Source organism: Varanus komodoensis, unplaced genomic scaffold, assembly GCF_004798865.1.
Source record: "Varanus komodoensis strain SLA01 unplaced genomic scaffold, ASM479886v1 scaffold34_1, whole genome shotgun sequence".
NCBI classification, from domain to species: Eukaryota; Metazoa; Chordata; class Lepidosauria; order Squamata; family Varanidae; genus Varanus; species Varanus komodoensis.
Window position 1 is genome coordinate 2,821,469 of NW_025335854.1, and position 17,413 is coordinate 2,838,881.

Below are 17,413 nucleotides of genomic sequence, written 5' to 3' on the forward strand. Positions count from 1 at the left end.
CCACCATCCCCCAGAGTCCACTTAAGCTCACACCAACTGCTTCAGTGACTCCATCTAGCCACCTCATTCTCTGCCACCCCCTTCTTCTTTTGCCATCTATTGTTCCCAGCATTAGGCTCTTCTCCAGGGAGTCCTTCCTTCTCATTAGGTAGCCAAAGTATTTGAGTTTCATCTTCAGTATCTGGCCTTCTAAAGAGCAGTCAGGGTTGATCTCCTCTAGCACTGACCGGTTTGATCGCCTTGTGCTCCAAGGGACTCGCAGGAGTCTCTGCCAGCACCACAATTCAAAGGCCTCAATTCTTCGGTGCTCAACCATTAGAAATAGGCATCTTAAAATGGGAGATGAGTCTTTCCAATCCCTGAGCTTCTTTACAGAGAAGTTCAGTCTCTTACCTGTCTTTACCCCCCTCCAAAGCCATTCTGCATTTGAAACATCCCCAAAGTCCTCTTCCCAAGCCTGGGCAGTGCTGACAGCAATTTTGGGAACTGTTGAATAAAAGGGAAGAGAGGCATTTTCTGTCTCTCCAGCTCTTTCTCCAGTCATCCCCTTGAACTGCCTTTGGAATAACTTCTTTTCTGATGATCTGTGGTGTCTCCCTCTTTGGATGGAATGCAATGAACAATGCAATGGCCAGGGAAGTATTTGTGGGAGCTGGGTTTGGGTAATGGGGTGATAGAAGGGCAATTCCCCTAAGCCCATCCAAGAAGAGCTTCACTTACCCCAGCAAACTCAGGGTGATAAGGGAAGAAATGTGCCTTGAAGTCACAATAAGATGTGTGTGTTTGTTTTGCTTTTCATTGCTCCCACACTGGCACCCATGGTCTGACCCATCTGGCCGTTGGCCTTGCTGACCACAGACATACGGCAAGAGCTTTTCCATGACAACACCATCAGGCTGAAAACAGGTTCCTCACCCCTGAGCTACATTGTAAATTTTCCTAGAGAGAACTCAAAAGGAGCTTCTGTATAGCCTGAAGTGCCTGATCCTACCTCAGTTTGGAAGCTAAGCAGGGTCATGCCTGGTTAGAATCTGGATGGGTGACTTGAGTGTATGATTTTATGATTATTGTTGTAAACCGCTACCTAGGAAGGCCTCCGGAGTTATAGGCAGCCTATAAATACAAGTATAAATAAATAAACCACCCAGAGAGCTTCGGCTGCAGGTGATATACGTAGGACGACGACGATGACAACAACGATGTAGATGTAGAACCGCCAGCATTCATTTGTCTTGTTTCTTCTTAGGCAATTTATAAGCAAGTGTAGGTCAAATCTTATGTATGCTAGTCTCTCCATGACCTTAGCAACAGCTGTGACTCTATCTGTCTCAGTATCATCCTGGAATAAGAAAGCATACTCAGACGAAACCACATAGACAGAATGACATCACTGGGACAATGCCATTTTATGATGAGGGAGACATCATGCCACAATTCAACAGAAAGAACTGCTGGCCTAGCACAGCCAGTCAAATATGCATATCAGAGCCAGATGCAGTGATATGCCTGAAGGTGGGAGCAGATTCACAGAACTGTAGGTCATACTTCCCCAACAGCGCCAGGCCTTTCTAACAGATGGAGGCAAGCAGGAGACATTCAGACGCATTTCTGGGAGGAGTTGAGCATCCTTTGAGTCTTGGGAAATGTAACTTATTGATTGCTTTTGTTTCTGAGTGGTCCAAGGGATGGTGTCTTTCTCCTTTTCTTTCTTAGGGTGTAATGCAAACTCAGGGGCCCAAACTCATCCAACATGGAGGAGGAGGGGGAGGAGAAGGGGGGGTCCATCTTTGGCTTCCCAACCCTGCCACTCATCTTGCTCTGCATTTTTATTAGGAAGCCAACTAATCACAGAATTTAGAGAACAAGGGGAAGAGATAAAGCAGCAGGATGCCTTGGAACCTGGCCTTCCTAGGCTCTTCCTTTCCTTACCTGCATAAATGACCCCTTTAACAACTCCTTGGGTTCACTTTTGGACCTTAGAGAATAGCAGGCTGCAAGGCATCAGCAGAGGAGGGGCAAAAACCCGATTCTCAGGTCCAAAGTCCAAGTCAGAGCTAGGAATGTGTGCTATTTATTTAATATCCTACCTCTGTTTCTTTTCAAGGAACTCAAGGTAGCTTACATAATTCTCTTCCTCTCAATCTTATCCTGACAAAAGCAACCTTGTGAGGTAGGTTGGACTGAGAGTCTGTGCCTGGCTCAAAGTCACCCAGTGAACTCCATGGCTGAGTGGGGACTAGAATCCAACTCTCCCAAGCCCCTAGTCTGAGACTCTAGCCACTATACCACACTGTCTCTCAGTGACTAAAATTCTGTGACCTTTGAACCATTTTGTCACCACTTTAATGCAGAACACTTGGGTTGGTGGAGGCCCTGGCATGAGGGCTGGACAATTATGACGCTTGTACTTTGGATATGGTACTGTGAACACCCTTGGGAGAATGCCCCGTGATAATGTTGGGCTCATAGTTAGGCAGTATATAGGAAAAAATGGTGAAGACCCATCTTCCCCTGCCCCCACACAGTTCCACTTCTTTTAATATTCCATACTCCATCTCCTCCTATACTGCCCTCCATATATGGTATATCACATTTCATTTTTTCTGCAGAGGTCTTTCCTGTCTCATTTACAACTCACCCAACACCTTTGTTTATTTATTTTGGCTCATAGTATGAGGATTGCTGAAGAATAAGTGCCATGGTGATCAGTTTAGGGTTTTTTCTTTGTTTTGTTTTGTTTTTTGCACACTCTTTCCTACAGAATGACAGTGATAAACACCTTTCTTGTGATTTGTAACTACTGTTGGGTCATCACGGCAACTAATTTTCCAAAATGCTGGATACAAAGCCATTTCTTAAAAGTTAGAATTGTACAGAACAACAAGTGGGCTAGAATAGGAAGAAATACTTTTCTGCTCTTGGATCTCTCAAACTGTAAAGGGGAAAATTAAGATGTATGTGTTGTTGTTGTTTTTTAATTCCAAAAGAAATTGGAGTGTCATCTTTATCAGCATGTAGGCAGTGGAATCTATCAGAAAAGTAGGTCGCTCTCCATGCTATCAACCTTCCTGGTTGTCTGGGAAAATGTTACTTTATTTTGATTTATTTTGTTTCGTTTTTACTATGAATGAGATGTACATAAGATGGTTTCATATCCGTATATGGCTAGAATAGATTGCTCTTGCCCAGGCAAGGAGTTGTGTACTTGGACTCGGTACTGTACAGGAAGGGACTGCATTAGACACCATGCTCTTTGCCAAGAGCAGATTGATGCTTTCCCTGTTGGTGGCTGTTGTGCTCTCTTGCTACTGAATCCAGGCATCTGTAGTTAGGTTTTGAACTATATGCACAAACCAACAGGTGGGGAAAGAGCACATTATCTGCACAGCCCAAGGTGTATTCAAGATGCCTGATAACTTGATTCTAAACTTCATATGAATTGATATCAATAGAAAATACATCTATCAACATCACAGCCTTACAGCTCAGACAAATGAACTTTACTTGGAATTAAGTACTACACAGTGCAGTGGGTCTCCTTAATACTGATATTGTTGTAGCATATTTAGAGAGAGGGACTTGCTCCCACATATTACACTCTGCTCAGGTAGATATGGCCAATTCTGAGGAGAAGGCGAAGGGGAAGAGTTGGGCAAATGATGTTGCGGTTTCAAAGTTATCTACTGAAGATTCTCAGGCAGAACAAGAGAACCATCCCACCTTGGAAAAGGAGAGAGACTTTTCAGAACTGGAGGGAGCAGGCAATTGAGAAGCAGATCCTTAAACCTGTCAAGAGACAACAGGTGAAATGTTGTCTCCAAATATGAAGTTTCAGGCATTCCTGCCATCCAGTCCTTAAGCAGTGGGAGCCACGCCAAAGGCAGACCCAGGAACTCTCTGAAAGGGAGGGAATGAGGGAAAGTTTCAATTTAGATTCAGCTCTTCACATGAGCAGATGCTTCTCCTGCATCTCAAGGAGAACAATGCTTTGATGTACATTGTTTTGTAACTTGTTCAGCTTTAATAAAAGGACCTGTTAAGCTTTAAGGAACATTTCATCTGAGTCTCCTGGAGAGGAAAAGAGGGACAGAAAGTCCTGCTCACAACACACAAACACATGTTCAAAATGCTTTGGCTTCCATTCCTATAAGGTGTTCCAATATAATTATTGGCATGTGGCTGATGGGCCAAAGGCTGACAGAAAACGGGTCACCTAATGCCACTTCATGAACTCACAGTAAAGTGGATATTTGAATGAGAGATTTTCTGTTTGTAGCTCACTGCATCAGCTCTCAAGTATGAATATGTGTATGGTCATCGCATTAGATCATTATTAATCTTAACTGGCACTCAGCCAAAATACCAACATCCACAACAGTGCAGCCTCTGACCAAATCTCAACCAAAGTGCAATTTATATAATTTCTCAACAGGCTAAGAAAAAAATTCTGTGAATGCACAGATACTCGGTAACCTTGGAGCAATTTTTTGCAGCACAGTGTAATGAGAGTTTGAATTATTATTATTATTGTAGCCATTCCTTCCCTCCCCCTTTCGTTAACCAACATCTTGCACTCTGCTTTCCTCTTGCCATATGAACGAATAAACTTCAGAACTACTGAATCTGAAGCCTTAAAATGGCTGGTGACTTTTTCCAGCCCCCAAACTTCCTTGCAAAGAAGAGTCTCAGTCCCTTACTTGTCTTTACCTACCTACCAATCCCATGTACTGCATGGGAAATGCCTTTCTTCCACACCTGCCTCTGGCAGCAGGGACCGGAGAACATTGGCTGCCAGGAATGGCAGCTGGGGAAGGTTTTGAAACTGAGAGCCTGTGAGTGTTCACAGATTTCCTCTTGGCTTAGCTCACTTTGCAGGATTGGACCAAACACAAGAGGAAGTCCATAGATTATGGAGAGACGGAATCTAAAGAGGTTCATCCCAATCCTATTCAGCTCCGCACTTACTTTTGAGATATGCCCAGTTGCCGGGAAAATTCAAATGGCAGATGAAATGGTGGGGAAGGCTCCGAGTGCTTCTTTGGGCTGATTTGGGCTAATGCATAGGATATAAAAACTGAAATAAGTAAATGAAGTTTTTATATCCTATGCATTAGGCAAGAGCTCTTTGAATGGCTGCAAAATAAAACCCAATGAAATAGTACAATAACAGCAATCAATTTAAAACAATATTTATTCATCCATCCATCCATCCATTCATTTAAAGCTTTTGTAGACCATCGCATTACCAAAGTCTAGGGATGGTTTAGCAATACAAAATGTAAGGGAAAAAAATTTAAAACGCAGCATCCTAAAATTTTGCTAATAATAAAACCCCAATTAAAACAGTCAGGTCTTAAAACATTGAGAAACAATAATCTCAACAACATTTCTATCAACAATCAATTTAAAAGCAAGACCACCAATCATAAAAGCATCTGTATAACCAATAACATGCAATCAAGTTAAACAATCATCAAAAGAACTGAACCAATAAACACCAATAATAAGCAGCAATCCACATGTCCTAGTATCAATAGAATAAAAGCCAATATAAAAATGGATGCTCGTCAACAATTAAAATGGCAAGAGAATCAGGACTTTCTAAGCTGGCACTGAACCATGTATAGAGTTGGCGCCAATTGTATATCTCTGGGGAGCTGATTCCATAATAGGGGTTCCACATCTTGGGTTGTGCATGTCTTTCCCTGTTTTTGGCACACTGTGCTGCATTTGCTGGCATATTTGATTGCTTTGGCATGGCAGGTGTGTTGCCTGGGATTGTCTTAGCTAATACTCTCTGAGGGGTAGGCATTTTTTCCTCTGTGTTTGTCTTTCTTTGCAGTTTGCCTTCTGTGAAATAGACATTTTGTTGTGTTTTGAGAGAACTATTTTGGAATTCAAACTGTGCCTCCCTCTCTGCCTTGCTCTTAGCATTATGGCCTTATTGTTTGTCTCCAAGTCTTATCAGTTGTCTTCTGAGAAAAGTTTGCTGAACTATGAAAAGAAATGATAGATTCTATAGAACAAATCTTTGGTTTGAGCTCTCATCTGACCTCTCCTTTTCTTGGATTCTTGGGAAACCTTCTGCTTAGTTTAGCTTCACAAGTTTGGCTTTTGAGAAATGGGTTCAGAAGGACATCTACAATATGGCATGATCAAGCTGGATTCTCATTATCACTTTTCTTATCCTCTCTCTTTCTAAGGTGGATGCATAATGTCTGTTTGATCATGAACATGTTTTCATGTTTGAGGGGAAAATGAGGCTGGAAATATTGTGCTTATTTAAAATATTTTAGTCAAGTGCATCCATGAAGATGGAAAGCTTCATTTAAAATGGTGACCTCGGGCAGAAACATTTAGTGCACCAGCTCATCTAATGTGATTTGAGATTAGCTGGAAAGGTTAACCCAAAGGGAATGGTGGGGGGAACCTGTAAACAATCATTCACTTCAAGCCAGACAAATATACTTCCACTTTCAGTTGACAAGTACATGTTTTACTACCCCAGATAGGTGGCAAATTTGATGTATATTTGCAGTTGGTTATACACAATAAATCATATGGAACAGATTTATAATAATACCAAAACTCTATTTGGGGAAGGAATGGGTACCCACCTCAGAAGGCATCTCCCTTTTCTGTTCATTCTTTGCAAGCTTTCATGCAAGCTTCAGGGGGTCATAAAACTCACAAGGCAGGTCTTCCTCCACTTACAAGGATTAAAAAAAATAACCCTACTTTTTGATGTTGGAGGAGGTGTTCTCAGCAGGAAGCCTGCATCCCACATAGGCAGGTAAGCAGGAGAGAGCCCTTGCTTCAGCTAAACAGGCTGGTTGTAGCCCATCTGGGTTTCAAAGTTGAACTGGAGCTTGATACCAGGTTAAAAGTGCTATGGCCCCAGTTAGAAATGCTATTTCTTAGCATGCATTGTTCCAGCTTCTGGAGTTAGTTGGACTGAAGTGGTAGGTTAGCTTGTTTCACTAAATGGAAGCCTGATGCTTGTGACAACAAACATTCTTTTGCTTGCAGAGGGAGATGCCCTGGGAGGAAAGGGGAGATGGGGAAGTATTTTAAGTTGCTACCACCATTTGAGGTTGATCTGGACTTGCAATCTGCAGTGGGGTGACCACTGGATTTGAGTGTCCCTCCCTTTCCAGATGGGAAGATCTTGGACCAGGACTGTACAACTGTTGACTCTCCAAGACGGACACCATCTAGCAGCCTTGTATGGCAGCCCCTGAATAGCCTTTTTCATTTTTGCTACCTTTCCAAGAGTGACGGCCACAACACTACCCTGTTCACAAAAGTGTTCTTTTAGGTCTGTAGTTGAGTTGGCACATTGGATGGTTGACAAATAAGCCTTTTTCCTTCCACTGCAGTTTCAGAATATTCCTTTGTTTCTTGTGTGGTGGAAATGACAAGCGAAAAAGTGGCTCTCATTTGCAAACCTTTTCAGTATCAGTGGAGAACTTCACAGTTCTGCATCGACACAAAATGGGCCACACTTCTAATTTTATCAGGGAGAGTATGTTTCTCAATTTCAAGTCCCCTTTGTTGTAAGTTCAACAGAGCATCACACCTTCATTGTCTGGACCTGTTGAGATGGACACTCGCTATTTTCACCTCTTTCTGTCTCCTATACTATCATCTCATGATTCAGTTTGGTTCAGTTTTAATGTGGTAGCAGAAGTATTGTGGCCCACCTTAAGTCAAGGGCCAGTTTTTTGGCCCTGCCTTTCCAGCTGAAGTCAGGTTTTAAGGCACAGAATCAGCTGGCAGTGGCAAGACCCAGGAGCCCGCATGAGTTACAGTGGGAAATATTCATATGTGTGGGCTGCGTACCACCTGCAACTCAAGCATATTCTTCAGAAGAGAAGCCGGCAGACAGGTTGATGCAGAGAAGGGTTTCCTGAAGTTAGAATGCATGGAAACTATTGACTCCCATCCTACCGGGTCAGTATAAGAAAAGTGTTTGCCACTTGCTTGCTTTCTCTTTTGTCCTTCCTCAGTTTCTACAGCCCCGTTCAATCCTCTTATTATTGGAAGCCACCCCAAGGCTTTTGCGAATGGGGCAGCATATAAGTGTTCCAAATAAATAAATAAATAAATAAATAAATAAATAAATAAATAAATTTCTTTTTAAATCTTCTGTGTTTGGGGCTTTAGGTTAGATGATCTATGGGGAGGATAGGATACTTCAGCCTGTATATTTCACAGAGTTGATATTTTGCATTGCCAATTTGCTAATGGGGGTAGGAAAAAAGGAACCGTTTTCTATTTTATTTTAACATCTGTTGTCTTTGTCCCTGGCTTTGGAGATGCGCCTTTTTATTGATAATAAATTAATAATAGATGAATGCTATCTCAATCAACGGGCTTTGGGGGAGCTAAACTGGAGATTATGTGCCATAACAGTGTTCCATATGTGTGTGAGGGATTCCCCACACAACAATTTGGCTGGTCCAAGAGGGAAATGTACCATCTGAAAGTGGAAACAGAAAAGGAAGTAAGAGACTGTTTAGCACAACCTGAAACTTTTCACCTTGGAGATGGAGAGTGTTTCCAGATGTCTGATTTTCCTATGAAATCTGAAACAGTAACAGTAAGATTCTCTCAAGAATAAGAGTCTCTCAAGGGACATATTGGCATCAGCAGCCAGTAGCCTAATCATTTCCTGTTTTTCCTTCTCTGCAATTTACATGCTTGATAATGATAATCCTGATGTCACAAAGGGAAGCTGTGCTGCCAAGAAAGGTTCTGGGCTATGGGGCAGCATACAAATACAATACAATACATACATAGTTCAAAAAGATGAGATTATGCAATATTGCCTCATTAGGCAACTGAAGAACAGGGTTTAGGAGAGACTGGATCACAAACTCTTTGTTGGTAACTTCAAACACATATATACAGATGTTCATTTAATACAGTAGATGTACCAACACCTGTACCAGTAGTACATGGCAATACAAAAGAAAAGCAGTCTGCTGCAATCTTGTGAATACTACAAACTGTACAGTCATGTATGCACTGTACACTGTGTGTAATCTTTCGTCAGCATCCGCAAGCATACAGCACTTCCATAATGTAGCCAAAGGGCAGGACTGAAATGTTAAAATCCAATAAAATCCAGTATTATAGAAAGGCCAGTGATCGAACCAATCAATGCGGAAAGAATTTTCAGTTGCTACATTCTTGATGTGATGCTCTGCCATGGAAAGGCCTCATGAGCATTTCCAGGCCAGCTGTCTGACTGTATACATTACTGGTGTTACCCTGCAGTGCTCAGCCTCTGGGAGCAGGGCTAATAGACACCTCTGAGTGCTTTCACAATTCATGCAGGACTATGTGAGTGTGGACACATGTGAACTTCACTACTTCATTTAGGGTCACACGAGTACATCATCCAGAAATGCCATGTTCACAGTCTCAAATGTGAGCACAAGCAGGTTTTTGTCACAAAAATAATTACCATGTTTCAAAAAATAGGAGAGAGTGCACTTTTTTTTTGAAAGAGGCATGCAGAAATGAAGATGTTCCGTGTCTGAATGTTTCCCGTTCAAATATTTTTTTAAAAAAGATTGAAAATAGAAATGGGAGTAAATCAAAACAAGCTTGAAACGTTAGTTTGGAGTATGTTGGAAAGCTTGAAAATCTCTGGTTCTTCCAGCCCAAGTAGGAGCTCTTAGGCTCCACCTACCAGTGTGCCCTGGGATTCTAACTCCTGTGTAGATAATCTGCTGTAAACATGCAGGAGTTCATGCAGAGGAAATCAGTGGAGAAAGACATTTGACAACCACTACGCTTTGGAAGGACAGCACATTCTAGTTTAGCAGAGTGGATAAATACAAAGGTGCTCTCATCCCTGGAACTGAACTGCACATGAAAAATAATCAAATCGCTATTGTAATGACTTTGGATTAGATAGGAACAATTAGCGCAATGCTTCTTGATTAGCCAAATTAGCTCATGTTCCTTGTAAAAGGGGTATGATTCTGGCAATTTTTCCCATTTGCCAGAAACCCAAGAACCATCAATGGAATAATTTAAGAGTTATGCATTGTAACAAGCCAGAAACTATATCACTAACTTTAACAGGTTGTAGATTAACAATACCATCTGGACAGTTGGCTTGGGTAACTATAATGTCCCAGGGTTATTTTCCCCCAGAGTTATTTGATATGAAATGTGCAAAAACAAACAAAGGCAAAAAGAATCTCTACTCCTGTTCCAGTCTATGTAGAAATTTACTGTACTACTGAACATCTATTTAGCTGGAAGGAAAAAGAATTGTGGGAGAACTCCAGGCATTCATAGACATCACTCTTAAAACAACAACAACTTTGCTGTCTGCTGTCCTCTTATATGCTTTCAACTTCCAAAGCAAGACTGCACATTCAATTAAGGCATAACTCTTCTGTGTTAGCTTAGCTTGCATGGATTAGAAACAGAGAAGAAAAATTCTCCCCCTTCATCTATTTAAGACTTCGGTGTCCACCAACTGGGAGAACCTGTAATGAGGGCTGATGGGAGTTGTAGGTCCAAACATCTAGTAGGTCACAAATTGTGCATCCTTGGATTATGCTCACCTAGTGCTGCACTCTTTACAAGAATCTCAGGAAATATATTCTGCAGTAAGTGCTGCTTGTTCCTTTTGAAACTGACCTTTACTGACCCAGCAGAACTCTTTTACTCTCTCTGCCAACAAATAATACATTAGGCATCCTTCAAGTAAGGACTGGGAATCCTACACAGGCTTCTTTCTTTCATATGGGAGCACACTAATGAACTGAGGATGCAATCCTATTATGATGATCCTAAGAGGCTTACATTCATCCTTGTAGGATGAGAGGCACAGCAGAAGTTATCTTTGCTCCCTGTCCTGGCAGCCTGAACTTTTCATAGGCAGGCATGTTTGCCTGTCTTATGAAAGTTTTTTAGAGGGGGAAGAAGGAGGCTGAAGAAGCCCAGGATAGGTTGGAAGAGCAGGGTTGGAAGCCCAGATTTAGCTCATGGCCTGAGAGCTTCCATCCCTAGTATAAGTTGCTTGATCTGTGTGGTGGCTCATTTAAACATGCAAGACCCAATTGACAGTAAAGAGACAAAGAGGCCATCTCATCCAGCGTTCTGTTTACAAAGGAGCCAACCAGCTGCCCACAAAAAACCCACCAGCAATGAGTGCAACAACAGGTGCACATAGTCTTACCATTTCTACTACTGGGGGGAGCAAGATTAGTCCAGGATGAAGGTCCTGCTTATTTTCCAACTGCATAACATAAATCAATGGGAATAAATTATTTGTTATTCACAAGCAGCATAGTGTCTTTTTTGCAGGTTATGCATTATGATATAATACTCTGTTCGGCTCTTATGCATGCTTTTACAGTGACAAACATGCAGGTTGACATGGGGGTATCACGGGTGAAGGAAACTGCTTCATCAAAGAAAGATGAGGAGCAGGCATTTTGTGAGAGAGGATTGCTTAGAGCAACTTAGAGCAGCTAAAGAATTGCAAAAACACCATTCTGGATTCATGTGTACTAATAGGAGTTCTGCGATTTCCTCTGGGTTACAGGGATCAACCTCTGAGCATGCTTGGAAGCACATGCTTGGTCATCAAGAGCATTCATGCACAACAATCTGTATGAAATTTAGGCTGAATTATGGAAATACAAATGTGTGTTGGAATGAAGCTTGGGCTCATCAAGCATTCACAAATTATGAAACTCTTAAATCTGTGTTACACACCGAGTAATTTCAGGTTTTGTAAGTTACCGATTCTCATTCTAACCTGTCCTGCAGTTTTATTGGGAAGAGCTTTTAGAACATGCATCCCTTAGAGTCATAGGTTTGAAAAATTAAGGTTCAGATGCTGCAAGTCATGTCAAAAATGGTTGTTCCATTTCTGCCTCTGCATTCTGCACCAATTTGTGTGGCAATCACTTTCGAGGCTGTTGTTGTCACAGCCTTGCCTAGACAAGTGAAAAGTAGTGTGCTGGCATACGCAGAGCTTGGCAGAAGTGTTGGCACATTTATTCTGCATTGCAAGATATTCACACCGCCTCTCCTATTCCCTTTTGACTGCACAGATCATTTATGCCAGTGTCTCACACATGAGAAGTATTTGTCATTGCTCGGCTGCTGTCAGAATCACACATCATCCTTGAGTTACAAGGAACATTTAAATTACAGAAAAGGCTGAAAGTAGGAGTGATTAAATCAGGGATGTCTCACAAAACAACTGAGACACAACGGGAGGGTTGGGGGAAGAATCCCTTCTGCTATTTGCAGCGGCAGGTGGCCTTTTCCGTGTTTCCTTCTTAGGAAGTGAGAGTCATACAGCTTTCAAGCAGTCTCGTTAAACTCAATTGGTGATTCAAGTAGCTGGTGCTCAGATTAATCTGGAGGATGGAACTGAACCCAGTGATATATTCTACAACTCGGGGAGCATCAGTTAGGGCAAATATATGCTGCATACTGGGAACATTTGAAGAATTCATTCTCCGTGAATTCTGATATGAATTGTTCTGATCTGCACATGCCAAACAAATGTAGAGACTGTTCCTTCATTATCCGATAGTTTTTACACTGCTTGTATTCCAGGAGAATACAGGAGAATTCCTATATTTTCCCCACCAAGGAAAATTGTTTGCAAACAAGCAAACAAAATCTAAAAAGGACTCCCTTCCCTTCCAGGATGGGGTCTTGTTTCAGATTGAGGCTTACATCTATCATAGACTAAAACTGTGAAAAACAAGACATAAGTGCTAGATCAATGTTTAAAATACTTTCTGCTTTGGCCCTTAGACAAGAAAGCTCTCTAGAACCTTGTTACCATAGCAGATCAATGGAATGGAATGGCAATCTTTAATTCAACTCTATATGTTACATAGCCATTAGAAATGTCTAAGTGTTGGAACAAATGCTCATAGCATTGACAGGTTTTCAAGAATTATACTGATCTCCTTCATATCATTATTAGATTGCTTTGCTCAGTTTAATAGAGATCATTATTTTCTTTTTCTCTTTAACCAGAGTGCCTTCCTCTGGACAGAAATCTTGTCCTGAACTGTATATTGCTCCATGTTTAGTGCTTGATTGCCTCCAGCACTCATTTTATTTAAAAAGTATTATTAGATGTAATTCATTCCCTCAAAGTCTGGTACTTCCTTCAGTCAATGGCAGACTTCATGGCACTGTAAATAAATTAGTCAGTAGATTATCTGGAGCTGTAAACCTTTCTCTCCTTGAACATATGGGTAGTTGTTCCATTAAGGAACTTTATCATAGGAACATTTTTTTGACTTTCATAAATTTGGAAACTTTTTTGGTAAATTTTCATAGACCCTTCTCTGTGGTGGCACCCAGTTATGGAACACTGTGCCACCAGAAATTTGTCAGGTCCCTACCTTACTGAGTTTTAAGCACCTAGTAAAAACTTTACTTTTCTGGTATACCTCTGGCACCATCTAGACTATTTGTATCAATGATACTGCTTTTAATTATATGACTTTATGTCTTATTTATTGTGATGTTATCTTTTTGTATATTATGATATTTTAACTGTGTTATTTTATCAATATTATTTACTGATTTTTTATTTTAATGGCTGCTCAGAGAGCATGATGCTAATGGGCAGCTTAAAACAAATCTAATACATATATATATATGAAAAAATGAAATTGAACTTCTGGCAACTTATTTTATGTCTACATGTAAATATCATATTATAAATGTCATGATAAATAAATACTTTGGGTATCCCAAATTCACACACACACACACACAGAGAGAGAGAGAGAGAGAGGGAGGGAGGGAGGGACTTCCCCAAGCTGTGTTTCACAGAGAAGCTTAGGAATGGCAAAGCCCCTTGGAAGCATAACAAATGTCCAATTTCAGGTATGCTGGGCATTCTCTGAGTAGAGTTTATTGTCCAGAGTTTGGAAGAAAATAGAAAATAGTGCTGATGGGGCTGTGCATTTTTGTACATGAAAGTTGTGCAATTACAATACCAGGAGTTGTAGGTCTATTTTTCTATCTAAGCATGTGTGCAATTGCACCTTTAAATAAATAAAGCTAGTCAGTTGATTGTAGATTCTCTCCAATCTGATCTCTGCACATTTGTGTTTTTCTGCTTGCTGTACTATGTGGAGGTCACAAGATCAAGGAACCTAAACGCCATTAGGAACCCTGCTAGGCTGCTGAAGACTAGATTAGAAATAAAAGTTAATGTGTGTGTGCAGTTAATAGTTGTGTGTCTGCATTTCTCATTGACATCATAAACCACAGCTTTGTGTTCTCCCACTCTTGCTCTATCCCACCTTCTTTCGCATTCCAACATAAGCACGAAGTTGCAAGCTTGCTTTAAACAGGACTTACCTATTATTTCCAAACTAGGGAATTCTGGCCAGGATAACAAGCCAAGATTAGGATTTGGGGAACCCAAACTAGGGAATTCTGGCCAGGATAACAAGCCAAGATTAGGATTTGGGGAACCGTTTCTCCTAGTAACCTCTTTCCCCCATACAGCAAGATTCTGGTTTTCATCCTTCACCAAATGCTGTTGGAGTTGGGGTGTGTGTATGTGTTAAGGAAGAGCAAAACTTGTTCATTTCACATATGCATTTCACATTATCCACATGACTAGCAGTGGTCCTCTCTTTTTTTTTTCTGAAAAAAAGATTTATTTTATGTGCAATAGAGAAAAGTAGAAGTAGAAAAGTATTTCAAATTTGAAATGGCAGCTGTTGTTCATGTTGTATATATTTCACCCGATCTATGCCTTAGCATACTGGTCTGGCTTTGAATGTTTTAGCTTGGCCTGGATATCTGGTCAGAAATTTGAAAACAAAATAAAATAAGTACTCCTCAATGATCAGTTGTCCAGCCAATCGTCTCCAAAGCCCTGTGAAATAGAATTTATTCATTTACTTATTTCCTTGCAACATTTCTAAATATGAGGAGCATGTAGGACTCACTGGCTATTCTAAGTATGCAATGCAGAGTGGCCAAGTATTCCCCTTTAGAGAGGACAGCCCTCTATTTGAAGGTGTTCTCTATCTGAAGAATTATAAGAAAAATAACAAGAAATGCAACATCCTTCAAGTTGTATATCAATATTTAGCACCCGGGAAGCAGACTAAGCAAGTGTACAGGTCACCTAATCATCTTGTCCACTATGGAGTAATCTATTCTAGTTCTAAATCATACTTCTAAATTCCATCTCTAGCTACCTACCTATGTATGCACATATACAAATAATATGCACATTGGTAACCTCTTTTGTTCTCTTTGTTGATGATGCATTTCTTCTTGTTTTGATGGATCACATGTGCCCACCCTGATCAAATACTGCAGAATAGATTCTACCCACAGTATTTGCTAGTCTTATTTCCAAATACCAGAGCTTAGAGAGCAGAATCCACTTGATGAACCTGGCCCACAAGGAAAGAACAGATGGGTAAAGACCATGCCTAAGCCATTCTGCTTAGAAGTAGAGATCCAGGAAACTAACTGTGGAATCCTGCAATGAAGCAAACATCTCTTTTTGTGACTCGGGTGGGTAAGAAACATCCCACTGTATCCTTTAAAAAAAAGAAGAGCCAGTGTGATCAGTTTCTATGGTAAACCGCTTGCCTTCTAAGACTGAAAAACGAACAGAAGCCCTAATGTTTATCTGTGTGTAGTAAACATGAACTCTGAGCTTTCCTCAAAGCTAATGGCATAACTGTTGGAATGCCTCATCCAAGTGAGGATTCCACAGATGGGTTGCAACAAGAATTGGCCCCTTGATTAGATTTTGAGGACAATGTGTCCTTTTCTTAATAACTCTTAGCCGCATCTTAATTGGTAAGTTAATGAATAAAAGATGTGCTTATTACAACTTAATTGACTTGTTTGCTTTCATTGCAACCACCAATATATTTTGGAGTAGCGAATAGGAGCTGTCATTCCTGTTAGTTTAATAAAGCCTCTGGAATAATTTATCTTAAGTGGTAATCAAAAACTGTCTCCATTTAGGGATCTGCATTGCTAAAATTGTTATAATGCAAAATGAGGATGACAAAATGAAGGGTGGTTTTGCACATGTGCTTTTGGTATTTATTTTCTCACCATCCAACTCTTGCCTATACAGAACGATTTGATTCACCCTACTTTTATTTCAAAAGAATATGCGAAGTCTGATCTAAATAGTGGTAGCAATATGAAATATACTGGAGAGCCGATATTTATTTTATTTATTATTTCTATTTAAAATTTTTATATGCCGTCCCAGTACTAAAAGTCTCTCAATGGCTTACAAAAAACAGAAAACCAAAATCAAATCAATCATAACAATGACAACACACAGCACACTGCTCCCAATAGGATAAAAATGAGGATACAACCAATTAACTGTTAAACACTGGGAGAATAAAAAGGTCTTCACCTGATGCCTTAAAGAGTAAAGCGACAGTGCCAGGCAAACCTCCCTGGAGAGTGTGTTCTACAATTGGGGTGCCACCACTGAAGAGGCCCTTCTCTGAGTAGCTACCCTCCTGATTATTAAGAAGCTATATTTGATAAAAGCCCATATTGGGTGCTATTATAGAATTGGAAGCATTGTAAAGAAGGTCAACTTGTTCCATAGACCTGAATCCTGATCCTTCCTCAGCCTGGTGTCATCCAGATGTTGCGGACCTTCTGATCAGTCCCAACCAGAATGGCCAATGGTCAGGAGTGCCCATCATTTGGTGGACACCAGGCCGGCAAAGACCGTTTTAGTCTGTCTAGGCCATCTTGTAAAGGGCTTCATAAATGTCATCTCAGCCATGTGTGAACATGCAGTAACTCCCAGGTGATTTTTGTACTGCATACGACTCTTTCTTATTTAGCTGCTACAAGCTGGAAGTACATACATACATACTGAAGCCGCTTAAGATGCCCCAATCGCTGAGCTGCATCGTTTCAGAGTTGCAGATGGTGCATTAAAGTTTGGTGACTCATTGAAAGTTTGAACACATATATAAATGCTGCTTCCTTTGATGATGAATCCCAGAGAAATTTCCATGTTATCTAGGCAAAGGGATGTAGCTCAGTGGTGGATCCCCTGCTTTGCATGAGGAAGGACCCAGCTTCCAGCTGCTCCAGTTAGGGCTGCAAATATACCTGCTGGAAACCCAGGGGTACCTTTGCTGACCATCAGCATCAACGGCACAAGACTAGAAGTATCACAGGTACAACTCTGTGTAAGGCAGCCTGTTACGCTCCTAGCAGTAGCAGTGGTGGTACTAGCAGTAGTGAAATTTTCCATGGGGAGCTTTGTTAGTCTATCACAATCAAAGCAAAGGAGGGTGAAGTTGTGTATGTATGCATGTAAAACTGTGAAAGACACAAACAACTGGCAGATGAATTTGTCGACTCGAGTCAATTC

The 17,413-nt window shown here is 40.9% G+C and overlaps 1 protein-coding gene across 2 annotated transcripts in view; it reads left to right on the top strand.

The window, feature by feature from the left end:
• BRINP3 (BMP/retinoic acid inducible neural specific 3) overlaps nucleotides 1-17,413 on the top strand; it is a 211,331-nt gene that overhangs the window by 91,355 nt on the left and 102,563 nt on the right. The gene's annotated exons all lie outside the window — the stretch shown is intronic.